Below are 18,799 nucleotides of genomic sequence, written 5' to 3'. Positions count from 1 at the left end.
GTTGTGAAGGCCACCTTAACTTCCACTTTAACTATTTTTAAAAAGGAAGGAAATGAAAAAGAAGAAGCACTATCAAGGAGAGGATTTAAAATGTCTGTAACAGACAGCCCAGAGTCCAGAAACATTAATGTGTTCCAGGCTAGAGGTAAGTAACTGGTTCTGAAATGAACTTCTATTCTTTATGGAAAAGGAAAAGATTATTGCACTCTATTTCAACTCTAAAGAAGTAATGCCCCTGGAATCATTAGAGAATCTTTCTAGCCTTATTAAATACTCGAGGTATAAGAACTTGATGCAGTTTTAATCTCAAAACATTTCATTACTGAAATGGATTTTGTTTATGTATTAATTGAAGAAGTAAAAAGTCACTTAATAGTCACTTATTTTCAACCAGGGACCATGTTGGAACTAAGGTTATAGTTCTAAGTAAGAGATGGTTTATATCCTTGTGAAGTTGATAGTTTCAGTGGGGAGGCAGGGTGAAACTAGAAATTAAACAAATAATTACATCAGTAATCAATTATTTAAAATCATTCAAATTCTAAGAAGGAAAATTACAGGGGTTATAGCCTATATTACAGTGGGATATAACTGTACTTCTAAAAAGTGATAGGATAATTTATTATCTATATGGAAGAAACTTAAAATTGGATCACTACCTCACACCACATACAAAAAGTAGATTAAAGATCAAATGTGGAAAACAAACAAAAATAAGACTATTGAGAAGAAATATTTGGGATAGAAAAGGATTTCTTAAACAAGACACAAAAATACAAACTATACAGGAAAAGATTGATAAATTCAATGAAAGAAATGACAATAAAATTAGAACTTCTGTGCATGAAAAGATATTATGAAAGAAATGAAAAGTTAAACCATGAAATGGTGGGAGATATTTGCAACACATTAAAACAACAAAGGAATTGTATCTCCAATATATGAAAACAACTCTTTTCATAGGAAAATAAGAAAGTAACTCAGTATAAAAATGCGTTAAGCTATTAACAAGCAATTCACAATAGGGAAAACCCAAATGGAAAAAATAACATGAAAATATGTTCAATCTCAGAAAAAAAAAAAAAACTAAAAGTTCAGTGACACATTTTTTTTCATTTCCATATTATTTAACACAAATTAAAAAGTATGATACTAGCAAGTATTAGTGAGGATGTATGGATTTCTCCTCAGCGCCTTTAGTTCTTTGTTCAAATATCTCTTTCTCAGTGCAATTTTCTCTGATCTCTCTGTTTAGAATTGCATTTCTCAGCCTTGCAGTCTCTATCCCTATTTCTTGCTTTATTTTTATCTATAGCACGACTCCCATCTGACGTATCATAGATTTTATTTATTCCTTTTCCACCACATTTGAATGCAAGCTCCATTTAGGCAGAAAGTCTTATATATTTGGCTTACTGTTATATACTCGGTGTCTAGAACAGTGTCTGCCACATGGGACACAATATGAATGAATAATACACCTCCATAAATCGCTAGAGGCACTACTTATTGATACACTTTGGGAAGCTATTTGCCAATAATGTTGAAGATGTGCTTGCCATAAATTCAATGTTTCCAATTCAGGTATATTTTTTCAGATAAACTCTTGTGCACTTGCCAAAGGAGATATGTACAATACTGTTCATTTCAGCATTATGGTAATGGCAAAAAGTTGGAAGCAATACAAGCACCCATCAATCAAATTATAAGCACATTTTAATGCCTTCCTACATTGGAATACTGCACAGCAGTTAATGCAAATGAACTAGATCTACTTGTATTTCAACATGGATAAATTTCAAAAACATAATGTGGAGAGAAATACACAAGTTGTAGAACTGTGCATACAGTTTGATATCAATTTGTAAAGGAACAACATATTGTTTATGAATACATTAATAAATAGTGCAAGTTGATAAACATGCATGGAAATGAAAAGCACTGAATTCAGGATAGAGGTTACCTCTAGGCAGAGAAAGGAGAGGGAGTCAGGTAAGAATACAGTCAAGTCTTTTTATCTGTAATGTCTGATTTCTTTTTTTTTTTAATGTTTTATTTATTTATTCATGAGAGTCACAGAGAGAGAGAGAGAGGCAGAGGCAGAGGGAGAAGCAGGCTCCCCGCTGAGCAGGGAGCCCGATGCGGGACTCGATCCCAGGACCCTGGGATCATGACCTGAGCCGAAGGCAGACGCTTAACCATCTGAGCCACCCAGGCGCCCCTGTAATGTCTGATTTCTTAAGCAGACCGCTGAGTAGATGGTTATTTGATTGGTTATTTGATTCTCTCCACTTTTTGGATAGATCTGATAAATATATACAAGGTACCAACAACAGAATTTAAGAATGGATTGGACCAGGGAAGAGTAGGTGAATGAGATTTAGATATTCTAATTCGTTCAGTTTTAGGGAAACTAAATACAGAAGTATCCAAATCAGTAATTACTATGGAAAAGAATTACATGTTTTATAAAGAACTAAAGGCAGGATTCTTTTAAATCTAGGCATTCTTGGTGAATGGAATCTGTTCACAAGAAGTCAGTTTATATATAATAAGTTCAATTACAATGAGCAAGATCTATCTAGAGGTGAAACTTTCTGAAATGTTTATGTTTTCAGTAATCATCTGGAGAAATAAGAATTTAATAATAAAATGTCTAATAAAGCATCAATGTGGCACAGAATAACTGTACTTTGGGGAATACCCTAGTAAAGAATAAAGTTAAAAAAAAGAATGAAGTTAATGAACTCCACATAAAAGCTTCTTATGGTTAGAAATATAAGACCAAATTTTTTTTTTTTTTAAAGATTTTATTTATTTATTTGAGACAGAGAATGAGAGAGCGAGAGAGAGCACATGAGAGGGGGGAGGGTCAGAGGGAGAAGCAGACTCCCTGCTGAGCAGGGAGCCCGATGCGGGACTTGATCCGGAGACTCCAGGATCATGACCTGAGCCGAAGGCAGTCGCTCAACCAACTGAGCCACCCAGGCGCCCTAAGACCAAATTTTATGTCAGTCTCCATAATGCATCTTCTAAATATGCAAGTTGTTTTGTGAAATATAAATTAATAAAATGTCTTAAATTTGCAGAGTTTTTATACTTCTTAAAGTAAAACCCATTGAGGATTTTTATTCAGAACCTGTAAAGAGAAAACAGTTAATAATCCTGAGTTTAACAAAATGATAAATTTGGAAAATTTATCTTTTCTGTGTTCAAGATAATAAAAAATTATAATAATCATCATAGATCAAATTCCCATATTCTCTTTTTTTAAATCAAGTCACAAAATATAAAGTTTTTCCTAAGCACTACTCATTTTAATCTAGAAAGTGAGTTCCTGGGATAAACTGATTTTTATAAAAGGAATCAGTCTGAAATGACTCCCTTGGTGCCTTTTAGTTATTATTTTTCTAGTATGTGTTCTTAAAGGGTTAATAATTTTTTTCGTCCAGACACAACTGATTTCAAGGAAGTTCCTATGGAAGTCAGATCTTAAATCTCCTCCAGATAGCACTGTAAGTTTTAGCTCTAAGATCATTCATACTCTTTCAGAAATAAAGTTCTTGATCTCAGATCATTCCTTTTCCAATTTTCCTGGTAGATGGAAGTAGAGAAGGCATGTGGTATCATTGCTCAATGTAGCAAGGGATAAAATATATTTAATACCAATCAAATTACTTTTTATTTCTTATTCCTCTTAGCATGCATTCACTGAAGGAAGCTTCCTTTACTGGGGATAAGTCTATATCTAAATGTCAAAAACTATAACTCTCTGTGAAGGTTGCTTATTAAGAATTTGCTATGGTTCATTTTACAATGACACCTTCATATTCAGTGGTGTCAGCGTTTGGAACAGCAATCCAGGATCAATTCATCTTGGCATTAAAAGGAGAAGAAAAAAACAGCGAGAGAAAGAATTGGTAGCTTTACAAGAGCATATGGAGTCATTCAAAGATGAAACAGATTCATTATGGTGCACCCACGCAATCCCCTTCCAAACCACCCTTCCACCCCCATCTCAAGCAGCAGGCAGCGCTGCACTGTCTGGGTGAACTCTGAGCACCCACAGGAATGCAAAGCAGCCTTAATGCCTCATTTGCTTAAGCAGCAAGACTATTTTCTATCCTTAGATCATGCGCTGAACTCTTAGATAAATTTGCCCGAGGGGCATCGAGCATGGGGTGAGAAAAAGAACAGAGGAGTTGCTTCAAAATATTTTCTTCCCAGAATTATCTCCTTTTTAACTATGATCAAGCCCTTGGAAAGACAGCGTTAATGTAGCCTGGAGAATGAATGATGAAGTACGGAATGAGGTACTCTTTGCGAGGCTACCTGTGCCATTCACAAATTACAATGCCCATCCTTCTTATTCGGAAGTTCTCTAAGGTGATTTTTAAAAATGACAATTATTTGGGTTAATTGAAATATTCAAGACTGAATTCTTCATAGTGGAATTAAAATTGTTCAGGGATTATTAATGAAAAATTACCAAAAAATCCGTACAGGGTTAAGATAGGTTTACTTATATATGGCCATGATGCTATGTATAATATGATAATTTATATGTAGAAATCTCTCCACTTGCCTGTCTAGGAAAGTCCAGGAAAAACCTATTCAATATTAGAGTCATTTGTAATGTCACACACTTCGAAAGAGGGTTCAGTTATCCACATGTAAAGCAAGACACTAGAGAATTATAATAAGAGCACAGACTTACAATTATCTTTGGATAATTAAAAAAAAAAAAAGAACCTGTATACCTGATCCTGTTGATTTTCTAGAGACTTGCTGCTAAAAATCTGTTATCTCCACAGCATCATAAACTTCTGCCTGATACATTGACTATAGTAAAATAAGGACTGATATCTAGAAAGTCACCAAATGTGAACTGGTGAGAAGTCTAGGTTCTGAGCAGATACATCACACTTCAGAATGCACACCTAGCGGATATTAAAAATGCTGGACTCCTGGTTCACAGGGTTCTATAGCACATCAAAAGAAAGTTTGAATATCATGTAGTGTCTTGAACTTCACATAGTAAATTATAACCAATTTTTAGGAAAAATTATTTGCATAAAGCACAAAAGCCTTCTTCATTTCTTCAGCTTTTCTTTATTCTAGGACTTTACTTCTCAGACCCAGGGTTTTCACCTTCAGAGTTACATTATCACACAGCTAAACACAGCGCTATAAAGGGCTGTGGCTTAGAACAAACCTGGGCTTTAATTCCAGCTTCTTCAGCTGACCAGCTATGTGACATTTGGGCAAGCCACTTGGCCATTGTGAAACTCAGGTTTTCATTTGCAAAAGATAGGCAGTAATATCTTATGGGATTCTCCTGAGGAATCAATGTCCTGCCTAGTTCTTGCACAATAAATGCTCAGCCCCTGTTTCCTTCTCATAATTTCACTTCTTAAGAAACTTTAAGAGAATATATACATCTCCCTCCTTGAAGGTAGCAAATACCTTAATTAACCCATAAAAAATGGTTACATTAATTTTCTTAAAAGATTTTATTTATTTATTTGAGAGAGAGAGGGTGACCACAAGAGTGAGCGAGTCGGGGCGGGGAGGGGGGAGGGGAAGACCAGAGGGGAAAGGAAAGAATATCAAGCAGATTCCCTGCTCAGCCCAGAGTCCGAGGCAGGGCTCAATCCCACGACCTAAGCCAAAACCAAGAGTCGGTTGCTCAACTGACTGTGCCACCAGGCACCCCCCAAAATGGTTACGTTATGATTAACAATTTAATTAATTTTGACATGTCCAAATTGTATGTTAGCTGTTGAATTGTCTTTATTTCACCCAAACTATTGAACTCATTCCAAATGCTTTAACTGTATTTTCCTTGACCCAAACATATATATATTTTTAAAAATTAATTCTCTTTACAACAGTGTTGTAAGTGGGCTTCTCAAATACTTCTTGCAATGACTGTATGTCTTGCAATACTTTCAAGTATTTATTGCAGTATTTCTTATAATACAGTGTTTCTTCATTGGTGCGGCATTAATAATAATAAATGACAGTAATAATAGTAATAGATATTAACAAGTTGATAATAGTGACAGGTGTTGACAAGTTGATAAGCTAATATTCACATGAGGGCCACTCTATTTATTACTCTACCTCCTTTGTTATGTAATTTTCATAACAACCACCAAAAGTAAAAGCTTTTATGGTCCCTTATTTGTGAGTGAGGGAATTAAGACTTCCAAAGCCTTGGGACCCTAAAAACGTCCCTACAGTCACATAATAAGTGGCAGAACTAGGGCTTGAACCCAACTTTGCTTGCCACAGAATTATCTGCTGTTGACTGATCATGTCCTATTACTTCTATTAAATAGGATTCTCTTAGTGGATAGTATGTGATCCTTAAATAACCTGGTGATGAGTACTTTTGAAGTTAAACAGAGAAACACAAACTTCTTTAAACTTTAAACAGAAACCTTAAAATGAAAAACTGAAACTTAGTTTATTCTTAATGAGATTGGAATTTGCTCTAATTTAACATTACAACATTTTATAATGTTAGTCTATCATTGATTAGTCTTTAAGCATAATTTGGCTTTCTTAACACACCTATTTCAGAACCTAAAAACAAAAGTGCCTTTTTAAAAAAGATTTTATTTATTTGAGAGAGAGAGTGAGTGAGTGAGAGAGAGGGAGAGGTAGAGAGAACCTGAAGCAGATTCTGCACTGAGCACAGAGCCCGACATGGGGCTTGATCCCACAACTGTGAGATCATGACCTGAGCCAAAACCAAGAATCGGATGCTCAAATGACTGAGTCACCCAGGCGCCCCAAAAGTGCCTTTGTTTTTAATGAAACTTCATTTCAAGTTATTATTTCAGTTCACACATTTCACTCCTTTGTGTATAAATAGAACCCATATTTACTTTTACATGTTTATTTTCATGTACTTATTATAAAAATAATAAATATATAATGGAGTCTCTTCTGTTTTCTCAGACACTGTGGATAAGTATGGTTTACTAAATCCTGCAGAGACAAGCTGTTGTGTTTGTCTGTTAAAAATATTACACCAGTTAAGCTTGTACATGCTTGTTTGTTAGTTACATGTACTAATTGTACATATTGATGGGCTGTGAGTATAAATATCTAATTTAATAGAATAAAACAAACACACATTTAGAAATGCAAAGTAATTTCTATAATCATTTGGAAGGAGGAGACAAGAAATGATTCATATGGTAGATTATAAAAGCATATGGCAAAAAGTCGAAAAGTGAACTTGAAAAATTTGACTAATTGCTTTTCTTGGGATATGTACAAGAGAGTCATAATTAAGAATTTGGAAAGTACAGGGACCAAAAATATTTTGTAAACTTTTATAATAAGCATAGATCTAGGATAAGTAAACTCGGCAATTGTTAAAATGGAAAATAGAAGAAAGCTGTTTCTTTTTGAAGTCATTGACTCATATTCTACAGCATTTGTCACTCTCTTCCCTTTGACAGTAAATTCAAATATGGATAGTAATTGATTTCTGGCATTGGAGAAATCCACCTTGGCTTCCAATGAAAGTACTTAGGTGCAAAATGAATTCAAATTCCTGAAGTCTCAAGTGAATGTGACAGTCATTTGCTATGTCTGTCTTTTGGCACTAGGTTATAACCTGAGTTCTTAAACATGATGTGAAGCCCATAAACTCTCTCTTCCTTGTTCACAAGAATCAGAATGACGAGCCTATCAATGTACTTTCTTCAACCAAAATGCATAAAGGATTTTAGGACTAACAGCCAGCAAGCTAGTCAGCTTTTCAGAAAATAATTCTTACTGGTTATGGCAACAATTATTTACTCTAATTCAGTCATGAACTCATAAAAATACTAGAAGCACTTGTACTTGCTTTCATAAAATGGTCAGATTAAAATCCTTGTCTCCAAATTCCATACACCCAGGTTCTTCAAATATCAAGAATTGAGTTGCTTAATATTTGCAAAACCATTGCTCAGTCTTAAGATTCGTATCTTTATTTTCTTACATGACCTGTTGTATTTTTTTTTATAACAAGATGTTTAGAAAGAATAAGGCACAGTGGGTTAATGAACTCTGACATTAGTTCTTTCTTTAAAAATCCATCCTTGAATATTTATAGTGTGGAAAGCATTTTGTTTGCATGATCTCCGCATAAGCCTGTGAAGGCAGTTTTAAAGATTTTATTTATTTTTTGACAGAGAGAGAGAGAGTGCGCGCACAAGCAGGGGGAGTGGCAGGCAGAGGCAGAGGGAGAAGCAGGCTCCCCACAGAGCAGGGGGAGCTCGATGTGGAACTTGATCCCAGGACCCTGGGATCATGACCCGAGCTGAAGGCAGTCGCTTAATCAACTGAGCCACCGAGGCACCCTGTGAAAGGAGTTTTATACACAATTAAAATACTACAATTCCAGGTATGATATATGTTGTAATAAAAGTAAAAATTTGGAATCACAGGAGAGGGAGTGACTAATGGGGACAGGAAAATCTCTGTGGATGAAACTGACATTTGAGGAGGACCCTGAGATGTTAAGGATTTTATTAGGGGATGAAACTGACATTTGAGGAGGACCCTGAGATGTTAAGGATTTTATTAGGGGATATGGGAGAGAATTGCACTTCCGGTTTCAAATTTGATATGAAAAGTGGATTTGGAATTTGGCAATTATTTGAAAGCTTTCACTAACATTTTAAGACAATTTCAGAGATCTTTAGTCTCGTTCATTCTTCTATGTGAATGTCAGTTCAGTTTTATTCATTGTTGTAAATGCCAAGGGTTGAGAAAGCTTCAAGAAGTATCACATCCTACAGCAATGTCAAATGGCATGAGTACTAGAAAGAGAGTATTGAGGGAGACAATTAGGAAGTCATTTCTATTTTTGCAGAGAGACGTTTGAGAAGTGTTAGAAGTGATGAAGTTGGTTATTAAGGGTGGAAGAAGCTGAATGTGAGGTGAGGGAATGGTGACAGCTCATGCAGAAGTGGAATGGTAGTCTGAAAGAGAAGCCCAGCTAAGTAAAGAGAATAAATTGAGATTCAAGGTTGGAAGTGGGTAAAGACCAGTGTCAGCTGAGGTAAAGCATGGACAATGTAGAAGAGTGAGAGACGTGGTTAGCCTATAGATCTTACATATGTTCTGCTCCATGAGTTGAGGAAAAGGTCTGGAATACGTTGCCTTTGGCAATAGAATTTAGTCAGCTTTAGCTTCGAATGGTGATGGTTATTGATTTCTATAAGAAGCCCACCTTCAGGAAGCAATGTAGAAGTATATTCTTTGTGTGAAACTAGAGTGTTGTCTTACTGAGGAATCTCTGTATGTTCTCTGGCCTGGAATGTGTTAAAACAGATAAGTATATATCCATTTCATGGAGCTTTGCAATTACAGAGCATTTTAAATGGCCACATAACCAGTAGAGGAAGATGGCATTAACACCTTCTTACATTTGAAGACAAGCTTAGTGGCTGGAGAGGTTAAATGACTTGGAACAGACACCCATCTAGGAAATGGCAACATGGGCCCTTCTCTCCTCATCTAGTGCTCTCTGGCTGCTTATGGTTTGATCCCTTCTCTAGTAACCGTCTGCTGAAGAACTGCCATACATAAATAGAGAAATAGAGGCAAAGAATGATAACATATTAACAATTTTCAGCATAATCTAAAATGACATTACCCTGTCTATAGAACATGGCTGGAGATGGGTGAACCAAGCTATCTTAATTGTGGGAATTGCTATTGTTCATTACCTTCTTCCGGTTCCTCTGGCATTTATAAAAACATACTTGCAGTAATTATTTGACTTGTACAGAAGAAAATGTGCATTGACAACTGGACGTATGTATTCTGGCTTCTTAGTTCTATACTTCTCAATATAAATTACTCTTCTTGCACTTTGATTCACTCTATTTGGATTGTGTCAACATACTGCGGTCGCACACAAAGTGAGTGTTAGGTAAGTTCTGGGTGAATTTAAAAAGCACAGAAACTTGAGGCTGAATGCCTCATCTATGAGAACTGTATCAATGTATTTCCAACCTCCAATACCCTTCCATAGCACTCAGTCAATCACCATTTTTGACATTTCTTTGACACAAATATTTGGTTTGAGATCTTGGAGGTGAGCATCTCTAGATCATTATGAATTCATAATACTATCATGTATGTGTGAGTACTTGACGTGAAATGAAAAGGGAGCTCACCAGATATAAGGAGATGCAGTTACTCTGAAGACTGTTTGATGGATCATCAACATTAATGTCATATAAAAAAATGGATGAGGAGAAAGAAAAAATTTTGATTCAGTAATATAACCATGAACTTTAGAATATGGAAGAATGTCTGGAAGGTGATAAGGACTGGGAGGAAACAGTAAAACTAGGTATTTGTATTTTAAGATCATGGGTTTCAAAAATTGTCAAAGCCAAGGAGATAAGTCAGTGGAAGATTTGTAGAGGATTATAACTGTACCTAAGAGAGCCTCAAAGGAAGAGGTGTTATATATAGGAAGTAAGCTTTTAAACCAGTGTGAGGAGGTGGTAGACCTACTGAAGTGAAAGACAAAGATAGATGCGACCCTGATAATAATAAAGTAGAAGATTCCATGGGCTCTGGGGAAGAGGCAAGTGAGGAAGTTGGTGAGGGTATGTTCCAGGGAGTCGGGCGGGTTTAAATGGGGATGAGTACACACCCGTGTATGGGAGAGCAGCATCACAGGGAAGCAAGTGCAATTGAGAGGGAGGGTGATGGGCTGAGTACGAAGATGGAGATGTTATAGTGATTGGTGAACACAAAATCAGATGTCTTGTGAATTGTTTCCTTTCTCTGGGATATTCGAATTTCAGCCCTACTCTTTTCCTTCTTTCTCCAAAATTCCTCTTCCTTTTGACTAAATTCTTCCAGTACTTCTCACATCTCTCTTAGGGCATTTCTAGCCTTGATCTATATAGTTCTTTGCTCTCTGTTTTCCAATCATATTTCTTGTCTTTATTTATATTTCTTGGATCTGCTGGGATTGATTATCTCTTAAAGGCTGATTTATAGCTGTTTTCTACTTAACATACATATTTAAGAAGAAGTTTTCCTCTGTAGTAGGGAGGTAATTCCACAATATTTTTTTCAGGTTTTTATGGTCCCAAAATGATTGGTTGGTCCTGTCACCATACTTGCATATTACCTTGACTAATGACAACAAATTAAACCTCTGTTTGTTTTATAGAGCAATATAGTATAAATGATAATTAGCCACAACATTTTAATTTTTTATCACGGAATTTTAGGCACAGAAAAAAGCATCTGCTATTACTCTTAACCATGCGCAGAATAGTACCATTAAAAAATGTATTTGTTCCCCTAAAAAAATTACTTAGACTGTTTCCGCAGTTTTTTGCTATATAAAATGAAGACTTTACCAATGTCAAACACTTTAGTGTCAAACACTAAGTAGAAAGTAAAACAGCTTGGTAATTTTACAGAAGAACTACCCTGAGGGGCTATCTAGTTTTCGGGTCATAATTCTTCAACTAATTTTCATTTGAGTCAAACAGATCTATCTCTGTCTTTTTGGATTCCAACATTTTATTAAGAGGGTCTAGTTGGGCAAAGCAGATGTCAAAGACGTCAAACAAATGTTCAGTTTACTTAATCCAGATAATGCTGTAAATTATATGGTTTCTAAATGCAACACTAATTTTGGACTTATGAGTTTTCTTTTGTATCTGGAATGTAATAAAAATAGGCACGCTGCCTCAGAATTGTTACACATATTCGGGCCTGTACTTTCAGAATTTCTTGTTAATGCAAAATCAACCTTTTGAAATCTTTCACATGCCTATTCAAAAGAAATAGTCAAACTCAGGGACAGATGGATTGATTTGTTGAAATGTACAGCATAATACAGCAGATCTTAATTCAACTAATAATCATGAATGAGCTGTCTAACTTATAACTGCTCTCCCTAAATGAAAAGCATCTTTTCACCATATTTATAGTACCCTAAGTAATGATCACTTGTAGACAATTGTAAAGATTAATAAATGGGTTAATGAGGGCATTGGGAATTACTATCTGCATCAGAAAACAGTTAACTATGGTTTAGTGAATGAGGCCAATCTGCAAAAACTGTAAATAGTTATTGAAAAAATAACATGTTCACTCCCTCATTCAGTGAAGAAAACTCTATGAACATTTATCATGTATAAGGTATTACTGTGCGGGATATAGGAGGAATCAAGAACTGTAAGTGTAGTAGGAGAGATGGAACACATCTTATAAAAATATGTCATTACATTCCATATGATTAAAACCAGAAATTATTTACACAGTGGCTTATATGGCATGCTACTGCGTATATATGATTCCAAATCCTTGAATAAAAACTGAAAACTTCAAAACAAATGCAAAAATATTATTTAATGATTATTAAATAAAATGACTAATGGGACACACTATGGATAACTAAAATTTACTGAGTTCTTTTTATGCAGCAGATGCTTTCTTTGGTGTGTTCCACATACTAAACTCTGAATTCTCATAACACCTCCATGAGGAAGTTTGTAGGGCTTCTTCCAGGCATGTCCTCACCACTGTACTTTTGCATTTGCTCTTCTCTCTACTTGGAAAGTTCTTAGCTATCCATATGGCTTGCTCCCTCACTTTTGAGATCATGACTTGAACGACATATTGGTAAGGCCTTCTTCCCTGATCCATATTCTAAATGTGCAACCCACCCCCTAGCTTTATATCTCCCTTTTTTTTGGTCTGTTTTCTCCTTAGAATCTATTACCTATTAACATACTGTATGTCTTACTCATTCATCTTCTTATTCTTCTTATTGCCTTTCCTCCTCATTTGAATGTATGTTTTGTAAAGGTAAGAATTTTTGTCTCTTGGGGTGCCTGGGTGGCTCAGTCGTTAAGCGTCTGCCTTCAGCTCAGGCCATGATCCCAGGGTCCTGGGATCGAGCCCCACATCGGGCTCCCTGCTCTGCGGGAAGCCTGCTTCTCTCTCTCTCTCTCTCTGTCACTGTGTCTCTCTCTGTTAAATAAATGAAAAAAAAATAATTTTTGCCTCTTTTTTCACTTCTCTATCCACAGTTCCTAGAACAATACTGGACATATAGTAAGTATCAAGAATATTTGTTGAGTGAATGAATGTAGTCAGTGTAGAGGCCATTTTTAGACAATCAACTTGAACAATGGAAACCTGAGTAAGGTAGAAGTGACCCGCAGTGACCCCCAACCCCCTGGCTGATTACAAACAGGCCCATTAGGCGACCCACCTCGAAACAGCCATAAGCCCTAGCTGACCAATGAGTTACTTATACTTGGTCACAGGTACCAAAAAAGGAACATTTCATATGTTCCCATACCTCTTCACCTTCCCCCCTTTAACTACTTATACTTGGTCACAGGTACCAAAAAAGGAACACTTCATATGTCCCCATACCTCTTCACCTTCCCCCCTTTAACTACAGGCCCCCCCCACTGCCTCCTGGCAGACAGTCTCTCCCTTGCTGCCCTCCCTGTAGCTCCCTTGCGGTCTATTCAATAAACTTCTGTCTCCTTTGCTCTGCCTTGGGTGAATTCTCCCACCTCCTGTGCTGCTGGCCTCTACCCCATGGGGTCACCATTTGGCGGCTTGTATCTGATAGGACACCCCCACAGGCAGGGCTGTTATAATCACACACAGAGTTTACATGTTAATAAAAATCTTTATATTTTAATATATGTTTGTATTTGATATCAATATATAAAATTATATAATATATACCCCATACACGTGTATGTATACATACACATACATACATTCTCATTTTAATATTCTGGGATATATATTACATAATATATATCTTATATAAGATAAGATATAATAATAAAAGATATATCATATATTTTATTTATTTATACATATCCTTATATGCAAATGAAAATAATGTCTAGTATGTAATCATAGGCATCAAGTTCAGAAAATAGCTATTAGGATTTATTTTCTATTTTATTATTTTTTTAATTATTTATTTATTTATTTTTAAAGATTTTATTTATTTATTTGACAGAGAGAGACACAGCGAGAGAGGGAACACAAGCAGGGGGAGTAGAAGAGGGAGAAGCAGGCTTCCTGCAGAGCAGGCAGCCCAATGCAGGGCTCGATCCCAGGACCCTGGGATCATGACCTGAGCCGAAGGCAGACACTTAATGACTGAGCCACCCAGGCGCCCCAGGATTTATTTTCTATTTTAAAAATATTAAATAGACAGCACACATGTTTTTTTGATTCAGACATAACAATAATATCTACTACTTATTAAGCATGTATAAATTATAATGCTAAAAATCATTGCAATGATTTTCCTTACTTATTTAATAGATGAAAAATACCAAAACTTAGCAAAATTCAATAACTTGTGTTAGGTTACAAAGCTGGGATTTGAACTCGTGTCTCTTGGTAGCCAAACCCTGCTTTTCACTATGCCTTGTTACCCACCTTGGTTTAACATTTGAAATGTAATGAACTATAAATATACATTTTAACTATTTTCTGTTTTTTTTAAACTTCTGCATCCAGACCTATTGACCACATTAAAACAAAAATAGCACGCACATAAAATGCTTTGAATTTTCTGATAATTATCTTTTGAGAAAACAGGAGAAGAAACATTTAATTATTTCATGCTCTGAGTAAAATTTGTCCTAATAAACTGCCACTTGTCAGCATTTAAAGAAGATCATCATTAAGTTACATTTTAGAAATTTTAAAGTAAGCAATTAAAGCACCTATGAAAACAGGTATTTGGGGACAAATTAAAGATAATACCCATTCGTATTTCACATTTGAAACTAACAAAATAACTTGATATTAAAAGTTATTGAACAAGTCTTTCATAATTGGAAAAAAAATTTCACATGTTTATTAAAAGTTAACCAGGTTAAAAAAAGCCAAACAGGTTAAATACGTATTTCTATAAAAAGCTCTTATAAGCATACATTGTGACATTTTAAGTTATGAAGGCTTATTGTACATACTTAGCACATTCTATTGGAATGACGATCTAACTTAACTTTCCCAGTGAGAGAAAAGACTGGAAAGAGTTAAGGGCATGTATTTAGAATTGAACTTTGATGAGTCAAGCTCATTTAAATTTATGATGAGAATATTTCTTTCTGGTTCAATTGTTTACTATTTTCCTCAAGAACTTACTCATGACGGCTCATTAGGAAAGCAGTTTGCCAGTTTTTATCGTAAGGCTTCAAAATGTGCAGACTTTCTGATTTAGTAATACATTTCTGGGAATTTATGCTGAGATAATAGTTTGAAATTTAGGAAGAGTTTTATACACAAATGTGATCACTGCAGTGTTGTTATTTCATTTTAAGATATTTTAAATTACAGAAATAATGTATACTCCTTAAATAATGCAGTATATAGCAAAGAGTGATAGGGTTTCTTCTCAAAAGCCCCTTCATCCCTACCTTTCCTCAGAAGTTACATATCAAACCATTTGTTTTTCATTAGCCTGGAGGCATTAGTTTTAAGAATGTCTATTGTATAAATGCATACCCATAACAAAAATGGGACCATGTCATATGATCAATGATTTCTATAAAAGCACAAGGAGGAATGCTTACATAAAGTTTAGTATAGCCACTGAAAGAATTGTTATAGGCTTTAAAGTGTTTGCAAAGATTTTATAACATAAAATATGATTATTCTGTAGTACTAAAGAATAGCAAGATATAAAATTATATGGAGAATTACAGTTATGTATGCACATACATGCATACACATTCCAGAATGAAATAAGTTCAAGTATCATCAATTATTTTTGAGGTTGTTGGGTAACTATTTTTGTCGTTCTGGTGTTTTTCATATTTTTCAAATTTGCAATGGTGAAATACAATGTTTAGTTAGACTTTTAAAATATACTAATTTAGAAGGGGAGGAAGAGTTCATGTCTTGTTCAGACAGTCAAGAAACGATTGCTTTTATTTCTTTATCCAGAATCAGAAATTCTGAATTTTAATCTTTTAAAGGAAATCCATGTGTTCTGTTTTTAAGATTACATTTATATGAGATAATTTTATTTTGAATTTCTTGTGCAGGGGGACAAGGAAGAAATGCTAACTTAAAGAGTCGGATTCATATTTTCATGGTCAGTTTAAGGATGGGTGAAGAATCACTCGACAACTTTTCTCAAGTTCAGGGAAGACTTGGAACAATTGGACAATTACCTTTGTTATACAAATTTATTTGTTTATCATGCATTTATCCCCAAACTATTTATTAAGTGCTTATTATATGGCAGGTATTGCGGTGCAATTGGATTCTTTCGCAGAGGCTCCTTAAGGCAGGTCTTGATATTTGTATCTATGGATATCTAACTCAACAGGTGGAAGAGAGTAATCACCCAACAAGCATTTGTTGAATGAAAGAATAAAGAATGGAAAGATCATGTTTAATCACCACAATAACATTATTCTATCCATCATAAAGATGAGAAAATTGAGGCTAAATCACTAAGTCATGAAAAAACTGAGGCTAAATCACTAAGTCATGGTCTTACAGCAAGAATAAGTGATCAAATTTGTTATACTAACTCTATAGTGTAAGAAATTCATATGTTGAAGTCCCAATCCCCATTACCATAGAATGTGACTGTACTTAGAAGTAGGATCTTTAAAGAGGTAATCAAGTTAAAATGAAGTTATCCTAATCTAATATGACTGATATTCTTATAAGAAGATGAGGTTAGTACAGACACGTGCAGAGGGAAAAACCAGATGAAGACGCAGGGATAAAGTAGTTATCTACAAGCCAAGGAGAGGAGCATTAGAAGAAACCAGTCCTACCAACACCTTGATCTTGAACTTTTAACTTCCAAAACTGTAAGAAAATAAATTTCTGTGCTTAAGCCACCCAGTGTGGGTTTGTATGTGGTACTTTGTATGACCACTCTAGTAAATTAACACACTACCTCTCCCATTACTGAAGGACAAAGCATTGTACTTTTTCTACGAGGTGTCAAGATGTTGAATTACTGAGCCAATGTATCAAATTATGTTGCAAAATTAGGATAAAATAATCTACCTTTCAAGGTTATTATAAAGATTGAATGAGATAACATATAAAATGCCTCTTGTAGTGCCAGGGATATAGAATTATCAATTAATCCCAGGAAATATCAAGTAGCAGTGGGGACATACATGAAGAAGCAGAAGAAAATTTCTGCATGTACAAGGCACTGTTGAGAGAGAGCAGTTCGGGCAGATGGGACAGCATTAGTCTAGATATGGAAGCATCCGAGACAGCATGATGTGCTTAGAGGAACAGATAATAGTACAGTGTCACTGGATCTGGTAGCACAGAGATAAGCCTGGAAATATGTATCTGGGTAAAGGAAACTCAACACAACCCTTATTGCTCTTCCACCACAGGTTGAAGTACTATCCCATCCAGCTTAGGGATCTACACTGTGGCTTTATAGACAGGGGAGAAAAACCCTGCAAGGGCTCTCCATTTCACTCAGTGTAAAAGTCAATGTTCTTCCAGTGGTCTACAAGGCCCCAAATTCTCTGGTCCCTGATTGCCTCTCTGACCTTATTCTCTCTTTTTCTCCTTCCTTGCCTTCTACATTCCAGGTGTGCTGACTCCTTTGCCATTTCTTTGGCACACTGGTATACTCCCACCTCACTGGGTGAGTCCTCTGGGGCTTCCCCCAGATATCTGCAAGTCTCACCCCCACATTTCCTTCAAGTCTTTATTCACACGCCGTCATATCAAGGAGACCTTCCCTGACTACCCTTTTTAAAATTGCAAACTACCTCCCCTACTCCCTAACGCCCTACTTTTTACTTCTCCTTTTAACAGTACTTTACCTTCTCATGTTTTATATAATTATTTGTGCCGTTCAAAATTTCTTTCTTTCCTCTCCTCACTGAAATGTTAAGTTCTATTAAGGATAGGATTTTTTTGTTGTTGTCATTTGGTTCTTGAAGTTAATAAGCTTTCACATTTCCATTTTAGCACACACTTAAGAATTTTATACCTTTACAAACAGGAATTTACTCAACACATTTCTCGGCATTAGGTGATTGGTGAACATAGAGAGTTAATTGATTTGTCCAAAGTCACAGGTTTTCAAGAACCATTTTCATGCATAAGAATAAAAGTTCCATTGGTCTGTTGAATTGCTCTAGCATAAGTAGCAATCAATACTGATGAACTGTGATGTGCAAGGTGCTGGACAATTTATTTTGAAATACGGTAACTCTTCTGTGGTGTATTCACATTCTGCTTACTTCAAATTACTCTTGAATTTCAAAATACTGTCCTGTCTTAGGCTATTAAGTGCTAATAAACATTAGCATTATTCAGTTGAAGGGAGCTATTTTTCAGTGATGCGTGCAAAATATTCCAACCTCTGGTTAGGAAAAGCTTTGGGGTGGAAAGTATAAGCCATTATTATTGCTTGTACAATACTGTTTTTACTTTGCAATTTAGCCTTGAAAAAATAATATGTAATACACGAACAAGTGTATAATACTTAGAAGCTGAGTGAGTAATGCTTAATATGAAGTTGGAGACGTGTCCCCCCTCACCCCGCAATTGCCCCCCCACCCCGACAGTGAAAAGTCAAGTCAAGTCAGAGTGAAATCTTTCATGACTCCTGAGAAATGGTAGAGCAGAGTGGTTAGATGTTTGAGCTGTGGATCCACCGAGCCACCCTCTGAGATAAGTACTATTGCTATCCTTATCCACGAGATGAGAGGGTGGTAATAGTACTTATTTCAGAGGGTGGCTGTGCAAATTA

The 18,799-nt window shown here is 35.6% G+C and overlaps 1 protein-coding gene across 3 annotated transcripts in view; it reads right to left on the bottom strand.

Annotated features, from left to right (window-relative positions):
• Positions 1-18,799, bottom strand: part of GRID2 (glutamate ionotropic receptor delta type subunit 2) — a 1,428,484-nt gene that overhangs the window by 82,620 nt on the left and 1,327,065 nt on the right. The gene's annotated exons all lie outside the window — the stretch shown is intronic.

The sequence above is a fragment of the Phoca vitulina genome, unplaced genomic scaffold (genome assembly GCF_004348235.1).
Source record: "Phoca vitulina isolate PV1807 unplaced genomic scaffold, GSC_HSeal_1.0 scaffold3, whole genome shotgun sequence".
In the NCBI taxonomy this organism is placed as follows: domain Eukaryota; kingdom Metazoa; phylum Chordata; class Mammalia; order Carnivora; family Phocidae; genus Phoca; species Phoca vitulina.
This window is presented reverse-complemented; position numbering and strand designations above follow the sequence as displayed.